The 11907-nt window shown below is 46.1% G+C and overlaps 1 protein-coding gene across 1 annotated transcript in view; it reads left to right on the top strand.

Annotated features, from left to right (window-relative positions):
- Nucleotides 1–11907, top strand: part of trabd2b (TraB domain containing 2B) — a 102436-nt gene that overhangs the window by 71608 nt on the left and 18921 nt on the right. The window lies entirely within an intron of this gene.

Below are 11907 nucleotides of genomic sequence, written 5' to 3'. Positions count from 1 at the left end.
TGTGTGTGTGTGTGTGTGTGTGTGTGTGTGTGTGCGTGCGTGCTTGCGTGCTTGCGTGTGTGTGTGCGTGGTAGCACGTGAGAAAGAGATATCAGGTTTGTGTCTAGTGAGTGTTTGTACCAATGTTAATGTGTGTTTATGGCAAACAATTGGTGAGCAATTTTATCTAATTCACGTTTGAAAGCAAAACTGGAGAAAGAGCAGGACAATAATAGTCTTCAATGGTTACCAGATCTCTGGCATGTGGAAACATATGTAAAATACACTCACACACCCACACACACCCACACAAACGCAAACGTACGCGCATGCACACTCACACACAGCTATAGTGCCAATAACCAGCAGTTCCTCCCAAATCCAGAACTGAAGAAACCATGAGCTGTTTGTTTCAATTAGCATTCCATGCTAATGCTGCTAATGTTTCCTGAATGGTGCACTGTGTCCTGTAGGAGAGGTGAGTGTGTGTGTGTGTGTGTGTGTGTGTGTGTGTGTGTGTGTGTGTGTGTGTGTGTGTGTGTGTGTGTGTGTGTGTGTGTGTGTGTGTGTGTGTGTGTGTGTGTGTGTGTGTGTGTGTGTGCGCGTGTGTGTGTGTGTTTGTGTGTGCATGGGTATACACTGTATGTGTATTAGGAGTAACTAGTTAATTTTCATCTAATTAATCCATGGCCAGCATTCCAGTGAACCGGTGGAGGAAATAAGGCTTGATGAATCTGAAGATACATCCTTCCTTTATTAAAATGTGTTTTCATTGGGAACACAGAAACCCATGTGAACCACAGATAACAAGTGAACCAAAACCAGTCCTCCCAGCCAGAGCTAAGGAATGAGAGACAGAGCAGATTGGAGGAGTAGGGGATTTAGTGGGGGAGTAGGGGGTTCAGTGGGGGATTAGGGGGTTTTGTGGGGGAGTAGGGGGTTTAGTGGGGGAGTAGGGGGTTTAGAGGGGGAGTAGGGGGTTTAGTGGGGGAGTAGGGGGTTTAGTGGGGGAGTAGGGGGTTTAGTGGGGGAGTAGGGGGTTTAGAGGGGGAGTAGGGGGTTCAGTGGGGGAGTAGGGGGTTTAGTGGGGGAGTAGGGGGTTTAGTGGGGGAGTAGGGGGTTCAGTGGGGGAGTAGGGGGTTCAGTGGGGGAGTAGGGGGTTTAGTGGGGGAGTAGGGGGTTTAGTGGGGGAGTAGGGGGTTTAGAGGGGGAGTAGGGGGTTCAGTGGGGGAGTAGGGGGTTTAGTGGGGGAGTAGGGGGTTTAGTGGGGGAGTAGGGGGTTCAGTGGGGGAGTAGGGGGTTCAGTGGGGGAGTAGGGGGTTCAGTGGGGGAGTAGGGGGTTTAGTGGGGGAGTAGGGGGTTTAGTGGAGGAGTAGGGGATTCAGTGGGGGAGTAAGGGGTTCAGTGGGGGAGTAGGGGGTTTAGAGGGGGAGTAGGGAGTTTAGTGGAGGAGTAGGGGGTTTAGTGGAGGAGTAGGGGATTCAGTGGGGGAGTAGGGGGTTCAGTGGAGGAGTAGGGGGTTTAGTGGGGGAGTAGGGGGTTTAGTGGGGGAGTAGGGGGTTCAGTGGGGGAGTAGGGGGTTTAGTGGGGGAGTAGGGGGTTTAGTGGGGGAGTAGGGGGTTCAGTGGAGGAGTAGGGGATTCAGTGGGGGAGTAAGGGGTTCAGTGGGGGAGTAGGGGGTTCAGTGGGGGAGTAGGGGGTTTAGTGGGGGAGTAGGGGGTTTAGTGGAGGAGTAGGGGATTCAGTGGGGGAGTAAGGGGTTCAGTGGGGGAGTAGGGGGTTCAGTGGGGGAGTAGGGGGTTTAGTGGGGGAGTAGAGAGTTTAGTGGAGGAGTAGGGGGTTTAGTGGAGGAGTAGGAGGTTTAGTGGGGGAGTAGGGGGTTTAGTGGAGGAGTAGTAGGTTTAGTGGGGGAGTAGGGGGTTTAGTGGGGGAGTAGGGGGTTTAGAGGGGGAGTAGGGGGTTTAGTGGGGGAGTAGGGGTTTAGTGGAGGAGTAGGGGGTTTAGTGGGGGAGTAGGGGGTTTAGTGGGGGAGTAGGGGGTTCAGTGGGGGAGTAGGGGGTTTAGTGGGGGAGTAGGGGTTTAGTGGAGGAGTAGGGGGTTTAGTGGGGGAGTAGGGGGTTCAGTGGGGGAGTAGGGGGTTCAGTGGGGGAGTAGGGGGATTAGTTGGGGAGTAGGGGTGCTTTTCGGTTTGTAGGCACGGGACCATATAGAACATTTACTGCTTCAATATGTCCGATAACAACACTCATTTTCATTTTCCCATTTTGGGAATACTCTACACGACCCTGATGAAGGGCTGGTATGAGGTGGACTGGGAGGTATAGACTCTGATGTATTGCTGGTGTAGGGTGGACTGGGAGGTATAGACTCTGATGTAGGACTGGTGTAGGGTGGACTGGGAGGTATAGACTCTGATGTAGGACTGGTGTAGGGTGGACTGGGAGGTATAGACTCTGATGTAGGACTGGTGTAGGGTGGACTGGGAGGTATAGACTCTGATGTAGGACTGGTGTAGGGTGGCCTGGGAGGTATAGACTCTGATGTAGGACTGGTGTAGGGTGGACTGGGAGGTATAGGGTTGGGTTGGTGTAGACAGTTTGGTGTATGGTGAATGGCCTGTGATGACCTCTGCTGGGTGCCTGAGAGGTGAACAGGAGAGTGCCAGGTCACCTGTGGGTGGGCCATCTGTCTGTCTGTTCATCTGCGATCCTTCAGCTGAAAGGCCGGTATGTGTGTGTGTGTGTGTGTGTGTGTGTGTGTGTGTGTGTGTGTGTGTGTGGTGTGTGTGTGTGTGTGTGTGTGTGTGTGTGTGTGTGTGTGTGTGTGTGTGTGTGTGTGTGTGTGAGTGTGAGTGTGTGTGAGTGTGAGGGCTGACAGGTAGTGTGAGCTGATGGGAAACGGCTGCAGCGCGGCCGTAACCGGGCGATAACCCGGGGAGTACATACACGCGAGCACCAGGCCGTGGAGACCTACGTTTCCTCTAGGTTTCTGCCTGAAGCAGCTCTCAGAGAAGCTGATATCAAAACATCCCACAGTCACCTTCTGACATCAACTTCTGCTACCACTTTACTTATGAAGTGTTCTAATGCCTGATGAACATGCGTAGCACATTATAGATGCATTCATAGAGCATAGTACTGGGGAGGCCTATGGGAACACAGACCGGGACTCTCTCTCTCTACCACCATCTGTCTGTCTCTGCTTCATCTCTGTCTGTTTGTCTTTCTCTGTCGCTGTCTGTCTGCCTTGGCCCATCCATCCAGGGTCTTCTCTGGCACCCTCTCCATCTTCCCATCTGCAGACTCCTCAGAGTAGAGAAGAGCTGGAGGAGAACTAGTGTTTATAAGAGCTCCTTCCTTCCATATGGCCGATAACTATTAACGGCCCCCGCTGCATTTACCTTGGATGCCGTTCTTCAGGAACCATGTCCAAACTACAGAAAGAAAACAAGAACAGGAGGAAAAGAGCGGACGCTCAGGTTAAGGCCTTCTAGAGTTACCTGTGTTGTTCCATGCTTTTTCCGGGGGTAATTAAACTATACAATGTGTGTATAATGTGGTTTGGGCAGGCCATTCATCTTGCCACAGCATCCGCCCCCCACACCCTCTCCCCCATGCCAAAATCTCCCCCACAGTCCCAACGCTCTAGCAGCCCCATGGTACATGGTGTGTGTCTGACTATGGGTAATGAGATATAGCGACTCAAGGGCATTATTCATTTTCATACACAGCTTATTTATGAAAAGTGGGGATCATGGAGTCATAACATAACAAGCAGAAAATAAATACTCTCTGAATTTCTCTGGTGCCCCCTGTTGGGGGGAACATTTCTGGCATGAGAGTGGTGTTATAGTGAAGTGGGCATTGCTGCTCCACTTTATGCAATTCACTGTATATGCTGCTCTGCTAGGTACCAAATAATCACACTATTAGTCAAAGGAAAGAATCATTGAGGCTATGCTATCAACAGTATGTTAGGACAGACTGTCTTTTCGTACAGTCTGAACCTCCCCCTCTCTCTATATATCCAGTGCTTTGTTCTGTACTGTATGATCCAGGGTGTTACTGTTACTGTTACTGCTATGTACTGTTACTGTTACTGTTACTGTAGTGTTACTGTTACTGTTACTGTAGTGTTACTGTTACTGTTGTGTTACTGTTACTGTTAATGTAGTGTTACTGTTACTGAAGTGTTACTGTTACTGTAGTGTTACTGGTACTTTTACTGTTGTGTTACTGTTACTGTTAATGTAGTGTTACTGTTACTGTTACTGTACTGTTACTGTTACTGTAGTGTTACTGTTACTGTACTGTTATTGTTACTGTTAATGTAGTGTTACTGTTACTGTAGTGTTACTGTTACTGTTACTGTTACTGTTACTGTTGTGTTACTGTTACTGTTAATGTAGTGTTACTGTTACTGTTACTGTACTGTTACTGTTACTGTTACTGTACTGTTACTGTTACTGTACTGTTACTGTTAATGTAGTGTTACTGTTACTGTAGTGTTACTGTTACTGTAGTGTTACTGTTACTGTTACTCTTACTGTTACTGTAGTGTTACGGTTACTGTACTGTTACTGTTACTGTACTGTTACTGTTACTGTTACTGTAGTGTTACTGTTACTGTACTGTTACTGTTACTGTAGTGTTACTGTACTGTTACTGTTACTGTAGTGTTACTGTTACGGTTACTGTACTGTTACTGTACTGTTACTGTAGTGTTACTGTTACTGTTACTGTAGTGTTACTGTTACTGTACTGTTACTGTTACTGTAGTGTTACTGTACTGTTACTGTTACTGTAGTGTTACTGTTATGGTTACTGTACTGTTACTGTTACTGTACTGTTACTGTAGTGTTACTGTTACTGTAGTGTTACTGTTACTGCTATGTACTGTTACTGTAGTGTTACTGTTACTGTAGTGTTACTGTTACGTTACTGTAGTGTTACTGTTGCTGTTACTGTAGTGTTACTGTTACTGTAGTGTTACTGTTACTGTTACGGTTACTGTTACTGTAGTGTTACTGTTACTGTTGTGTTACTGTTACTGTTCCTGTTACTGTAGTGGTACTGTAGTGTTACTGTAGTGTTACTGTTACTGTACTGTTACTGTTACTGTAGTGTTACTGTACTGTTACTGTACTGTTACTATTACTGTTACTGTACTGTTACTGTAGTGTTACGGTTACTGTACTGTTACTGTTACTGTACTGTTACTGTTACTGTTACTGTAGTGTTACTGTTACTGTACTGTTACTGTTACTGTAGTGTTACTGTACTGTTACTGTTACTGTAGTGTTACTGTTACGGTTACTGTACTGTTACTGTACTGTTACTGTAGTGTTACTGTTACTGTTACTGTAGTGTTACTGTTACTGTACTGTTACTGTAGTGTTACTGTACTGTTACTGTTACTGTAGTGTTACTGTTATGGTTACTGTACTGTTACTGTTACTGTACTGTTACTGTAGTGTTACTGTTACTGTAGTGTTACTGTTACTGTAGTGTTACTGTTACGTTACTGTAGTGTTACTGTTGCTGTTACTGTAGTGTTACTGTTACTGTAGTGTTACTGTTACTGTTACGGTTACTGTTACTGTAGTGTTACTGTTACTGTTGTGTTACTGTTACTGTTCCTGTTACTGTAGTGGTACTGTAGTGTTACTGTAGTGTTACTGTTACTGTACTGTTACTGTTACTGTAGTGTTACTGTACTGTTACTGTACTGTTACTATTACTGTTACTGTACTGTTACTGTAGTGTTACTGTTACTGTACTGTTACTGTTCCTGTTACTGTAGTGTTACTGTTACTGTACTGTTACTGTTACTGTAGTGTTACTGTACTGTTACTGTTACTGTAGTGTTACTGTTACGGTTACTGTACTGTTACTGTGACTGTTACTGTTACGGTTACTGTTACTGTAGTGTGACTGTTACTGTAGTGTTACTGTTACTGTTACTGTGGTGTTACTGTTACTGCTATGTACTGTTACTGTTACTGTAGTGTTACTGTAGTGTTACTGTTACTGTTATGGTTACTGTTACTGTAGTGTTACTGTTACTGTTGTGTTACTGTTACTGTTACTGTTACTGTTACTGTAGTGGTACTGTAGTGTTACTGTAGTGTTACTGTTACTGTACTGTTACTGTTACTGTAGTGTTACTGTTACGGTTACTGTACTGTTACTGTTACTGTACTGTTACTGTAGTGTTACTGTTACTGTACTGTTACTGTTACTGTTACTGTAGTGTTACTGTTACTGTACTGTTACTGTTACTGTTACTGTTACTGTTACTGTAGTGTTACTGTACTGTTACTGTTACTGTAGTGTTACTGTTACAGTTACTGTACTGTTACTGTTACTGTTACTGTACTGTTACTGTAGTGTTACTGTTACTGTAGTGGTACTGTTACTGTTACTGTGATGTTACTGTTACTGTTACTGCTATGTACTGTTACTGTAGTGTTACTGTTACTGTAGTGTTACTGTTACTGTTACGGTTACTGTTTCTGTAGTGTTACTGTTACTGTTACTGTTGTGTTACTGTTACTGTAGTGGTACTGTAGTGTTACTGTAGTGTTACTGTTACTGTAGTGTTACTGTAGTGTTACTTTTACTCTTACTGTTACTGTAGTGTTACTGTTACTGTAGTGTAGGTATATGAAATATGATGAGAACTACATTGATTTGGGGTTCACTTATATTGGGAGTAGTGCCTTTCCTCAGCCACGGTGTGTTATATGTGCAAAAGTACTATCTCACAGCTCAATGAAACCTTCACTCTTGCGCAGACATTTAGAAACAAAACATGGCTATTTGAAAAATAAGCCACAGGAGTTTTTGGAGCGAGAATTAAGATGACTTTCAAGTAGTAAGACAACAGATACCATTAATAAGAAGGGGCTATAAGCGTCTTATATGGTGAGCTACTGAGTGGCTAGGACAGGCAAGCCCCCGTTACATTTATGGGGGGTCAATTAAGGAAGACATGCTCTTCTGCAAACCACTGGAAACCAGGACAACAGGAGAGGATATTTTTAAAGTACTGGGCAGCTTTGTGACAACAAATGGACTTTGGTGGTATCTGTACTAATGTTTTGGTATCTGTACTGATGGCTGAAAAGCCATGACAGGGAGACATAGTGGAGTGGTAACGCGCGTGCAAGCAGTTGCTCCCGACGCCACTTTGGTACACTGCAGCTTTCACCGAGAGGCTCTTGCTGCCAAGGGAATGCCTGACAGCTTGAAAGGCATTTTGGACACTGCAGTGAAAATGGTTAACTTTGTTAAAGTAAGGCCCCTGAACTCTCGTGTATTTTCTGCACTTTGCAATGATATGGGCAGCGACCATGTAACGCTTTTACAACATTCAGAAGTACGCTGGTTATCAAGGGGCAAAGTATTGACACATTTTTTTAAATTGAGAGACGAGCTTAAAGTTTTCTTTACTGATCATAATTTTCACTTGTCTGACCGCTTGCATGATGACGAGTTTCTCACACGACTGGCCTATCTGGGTGATGTTTTTTCTCTCCTGAATGATCTGAATCTAGGATTAAGGGACTCTCCGCAACTATATTCAATGAGCGGGAAAAAATTGAGGCTATGATTAAGAAGTTGGAGCTCTTCTCTGTCTACATTAACACAGACAACACACAGGTCTTTCCATCATTGTATGATTTTTTGTGTGCAAATGAACTCAAGCTTATGGACAATGTCAAATGTGATACAGCGAAGCATCTGAGTGAGTAATCTCTTTCATGCCCTGCCTCCAGTCCAGTTACCGATCTCTGAATAAGAGAGCCTCATTGAAATTGCAACAAGTTGTTCTGTGAAAATTGAATTTAATCAGAAGCCACTGCCAGATTTCTGGATTGGACTGCGCTCAGAGTATCCTGCCTTGGCAAATTGCGCTGTTAAGACAATGATGCCCTTTGCAACCATGTGCCTATGTGAGAGTGGATTCTTGGCCCTCACTAGCATGAAAATGAAATACAGGCACAGACTGTGTGTGGAAAATGATTTAAGACTGAGACTCTCTCCAATACAACCCAACATTGCAGAGTTATGAGCATCCTTTCAAGCACACCCTTCTCATTAAACTGTGGTGAGTTATTCACAATTTTCGATGAACAAATAAGGTTTTATATGTAAGATGGTTAAATAAAGACAAAAATTATTGATTATTATTATTATTATTTGTGCCCTGGTCCTATAAGAGCTCTTTGTCACTTCCCACGAGCCAGGTTGTGACAAAAACTCAAAAACGAGTGTGTGTGGCAGGTTTACAATGATGGCAAAAAACAACATTTGAGAGTTGCGCTGACCCTGGTGCTATAGGGGGTACGCAGCTGGAGGTTGAATGTTTGAAGGGGTATGGGACTATAAAAAGTTTGGGAACCACTGCTGTAGTGTTACTGTTACTCTTACTGTTACTGTAGTGTTACTGTTACTGTTACTAATACTGTTATTGTTACTGTCTCTGTAGTGTTACTGTTACTGTAGTGTTACTCTTACTGTTACTGTTACTGTAGTAGAGGTCGACCGATTAATCGGAATGGCCGATTAATTAGGGCCGATTTCAAGTTTTCATAACAATCGGAAATCGGTATTTTTGGACACCGATTTGGCCGATGAAATGTTTTTTTTTACACCTTTATTTAACTAGGCAAGTTAGTTAAGAACACATTCTTATTTTCAATGACGGCCTAGGAACGGTGGGATAACTTCCTTGTTCAGGGGCAGAATGACAGATTTTTACCTTGTCAGTTCGGGGATTCGTTTTTGCAACCTTCCGGTTACTAGTCCAACGCTCTAACCACCTGCCTTACTTTGCACTCTACGAGGAGCCTGCGTGGCAGGCTGACTACCTTGTTACGCGAGGGTAGCAAGAAGCCAAGGTAAGTTGCTAGCTAGCATTAAACTTATAAAAATCAATCAAGCTTCACATAATCAGTAGTTAACTACACATGGTTGATGATATTACTAGTTTATCTAGCGTGTCCTGCGTTGCATATAATCGATGCGGTGCCTGTTAATTTCTCATCGAATCACAGCCTACTTTGCCAAACGGGTGATGATTTAGCACTGTCGTTGCACCAAACCGAACCATAAACATCAATGCCTTTCTTTAAAATCAATACACAAGTATATATTTTTAAACCTGCATATTTAGTTAATATTGCCTGCTAACATGAATTTCTTATAATTAGGGAAATTGTGTCACTTCTCTTGCGTTCCGTGCAAGCAGTCAGGGTATATGCAGCAGTTTGGGCCGCCTGGCTCGTTGCGAACTGTGTGAAGTCCATTTATTCCTAACAAAGACCGTAATTAATTTGCCAGAATTGTACATAATTATGACATAACATTGAAGGTTGTACAATGTAACAGCAATATTTAGACTTATGGATGCCACCCGTTAGATAAAATACAGAACGGTTCCGTATTTCACTGAAAGAATAAACGTTTTGTTTTCAAAATTATAGTTTCCGGTTTCGACCATATTAATGACCAAAGGCTCGTATTTCTGTGTGTTATTATGTTATAATTAAGTCTATGATTTGATAGAGCAGTCTGACTGAGCGATGGTAGGCAGCAGCATGCTCGTAAGCATTCATTCAAACAGCACTTTCGTGCGTTTGCCAGCAGCTCTTTGCAATGCTTCAAGCATTGCGCTGTTTATGACTTCAAACCTATCAACTCCCGAGATTAGGCTGGTGTAACCGATGTGAAATGGCTAGCTAGTTAGCGGGGTGCGCGCTAATAGCGTTTCAAACGTCACTCGCTCTGAGACTTGGAGTAGTTGTTCCCCTTGCTCTGCAAGGGCCGCGGCTTTTGTGGAGCAATGGGTAACGGTACTTCGAGGGTGGCTGCTGTCGATGTGTTCCTGGTTCGAGCCCAGGTAAGGGCGAGGAGAGGGACTGAAGCTATACTGTTACACTGGCAATACTAAAATTCCTATAAGAACATCCAATAGTCAAAGGTATATGAAATTGTCATGCTCTGACCTAAGAGAGCTGTTTTTTCTCTGTTTAGTTAGGTCAGGGTGTGATATGGGTGGACATTCTATGTTTTCTGTTTTGTTCACGTAACCTGACAGAACTGTTGACTGTCATTTTGTTTCTTTTGTATAAGTGTTCATTTTCATTAAAATATAATTATGAGCACGCAACACGCTGCGCCTTGGTCCCCTCTATACGACAATCGTTACAGAACTACCCACCACCAAGGGACCAAGCAGCGTGATATGGACCTATGGACATTTGAGGAGATAAGGAGGAGTATATCTAGGGCTTTGGAGGATTTAGGGGCAGGAGAAGAGCGCCTTCCAGGGGAACGGGTGGAGGCAGCAAGAGCGCAACAACAACGGAAGAATGAGAGGCAGCCCCCCCAAAAAATTGGGGGGGGCACATGGGTAGTTTGGCTGGGCCAGGGGTGAGACCTGAGCCAACTCCTCGTGCTTATTGTGGTGAGCATCTCACACTCTCCCTCCAGTGTGCCTCCATAGCCCAGTACGTCCTGTGCCTGCTCCTCGCACTCTCCCTCCAGTGCGCCTCCATAGCCCAGTACGTCCTGTGCCTGCTCCTCGCACTCTCCGTCCAGTGCGCCTCCATAGCCCAGTACGTCCTGTGCCTGCTCCTCGCACTCTCCGTCCAGTGTGCCTCCATAGCCCAGTACGTCCTGTGCCTGCTCCTCGCACTCTCCCTCCAGTGCGCCTCCATAGCCCAGTACGTCCGGTGCCTGCTCTGCGCACCCGGTCCTCAGTGCGTCTCTCCAGTCCGGTGAGACCTGTTCCAGCTCCACGAGAAAAGCCTCCAGTGATAATCTATGGTCCGAAGCCTGTAGAGATGATCCATGACACGAAGCCTGTAGGGATGTTCCATGGCACGAAGCCTCCAGAGGTAATCCATGGCCCGGAGCCTGTAGGGATTATCCATGGTCCGGAGCCTGTAGGGATAATCCATGGGAAGAAGCCTGTAGGAATGATCCATGGCCCGGAGCCTGGAGAGATTATCCATGGTACGAAGCCTCCAGTGATGATCCATGGCGCGGAACTTGTAGAGATGATCCATGGCATGGAGCCTGCAGCAACGGTCCCTAGTCCGGAACCTATAATGACGCTTCCCAGTCAGGAGCCTCCGGCAACGCTCCTCAGTCCGGAGCCTCCAGCGATGCTCCTCAGTCCAGAGCCTTCAGCGACGCTCACCAGTACGGAGCCTCCAGCGACGCTCCCCAGTCTGGAGCCTCCAGCAACGCTCCTCAGCCCGGAGCCTCCAGCGACGCTCCCCAGTCCGGAGCCTCCAGCAACGCTCCCCAGTCTGGAGCCTCCAGCGACGCTCCCCAGTCCGGAGCCTCCAGCGACGGTCTGCAGTCCAGAATCTTCAGCGGCGGTCTGCAGCCCAGAGTATTCAGCGGCGGCCTGCAGCCCAGAGTCTTCAGCGGCGGTCTGCAGCCCAGAGTTTTCAGCAGCGGTCTGCAGCCCAGAGTCTTCAGCAGCGGTCTGCAGCCCAGAACCTTCAGCGGCGGTCTGCAGCCTAGAGTCTTCAGCTGTGGTTGGCGGTCCAAAGCTTCCGGCGATGATCCACGGTCTGGTTCCTCCGGACACACAGAAGCGGGGGGATCAGCGGGCGGTGGGGGTGCTACGCCCCGAACCAGAGCCGCCGCCAAGTACAGATGCCCACCCGGGGGGGGGGGGGGAGGGGGGGGGGGGCATCTGTCACGCTCTGGGAGGGGGGGGGGTACTGGGGGGGTACTGTCACGCCCTGACCTAAGAGAGCTGTTTTTTCCCTGTTTAGTTAGGTCAGGATGTGATATGGGTGGGCATTCTATGTTTTCTGTTTCGTTCACGTAACCTGACAGAACTGTTGACTGTCATTTTGTTTCTTTTGTATAAGTGTTCGTTTTCATTCAAATATAATTATGA

This window comes from Salmo salar, chromosome 10, assembly GCF_965601325.2.
Source record: "Salmo salar chromosome 10, fSalSal1, whole genome shotgun sequence".
NCBI lineage: Eukaryota > Metazoa > Chordata > Actinopteri > Salmoniformes > Salmonidae > Salmo > Salmo salar.
This window is presented reverse-complemented; position numbering and strand designations above follow the sequence as displayed.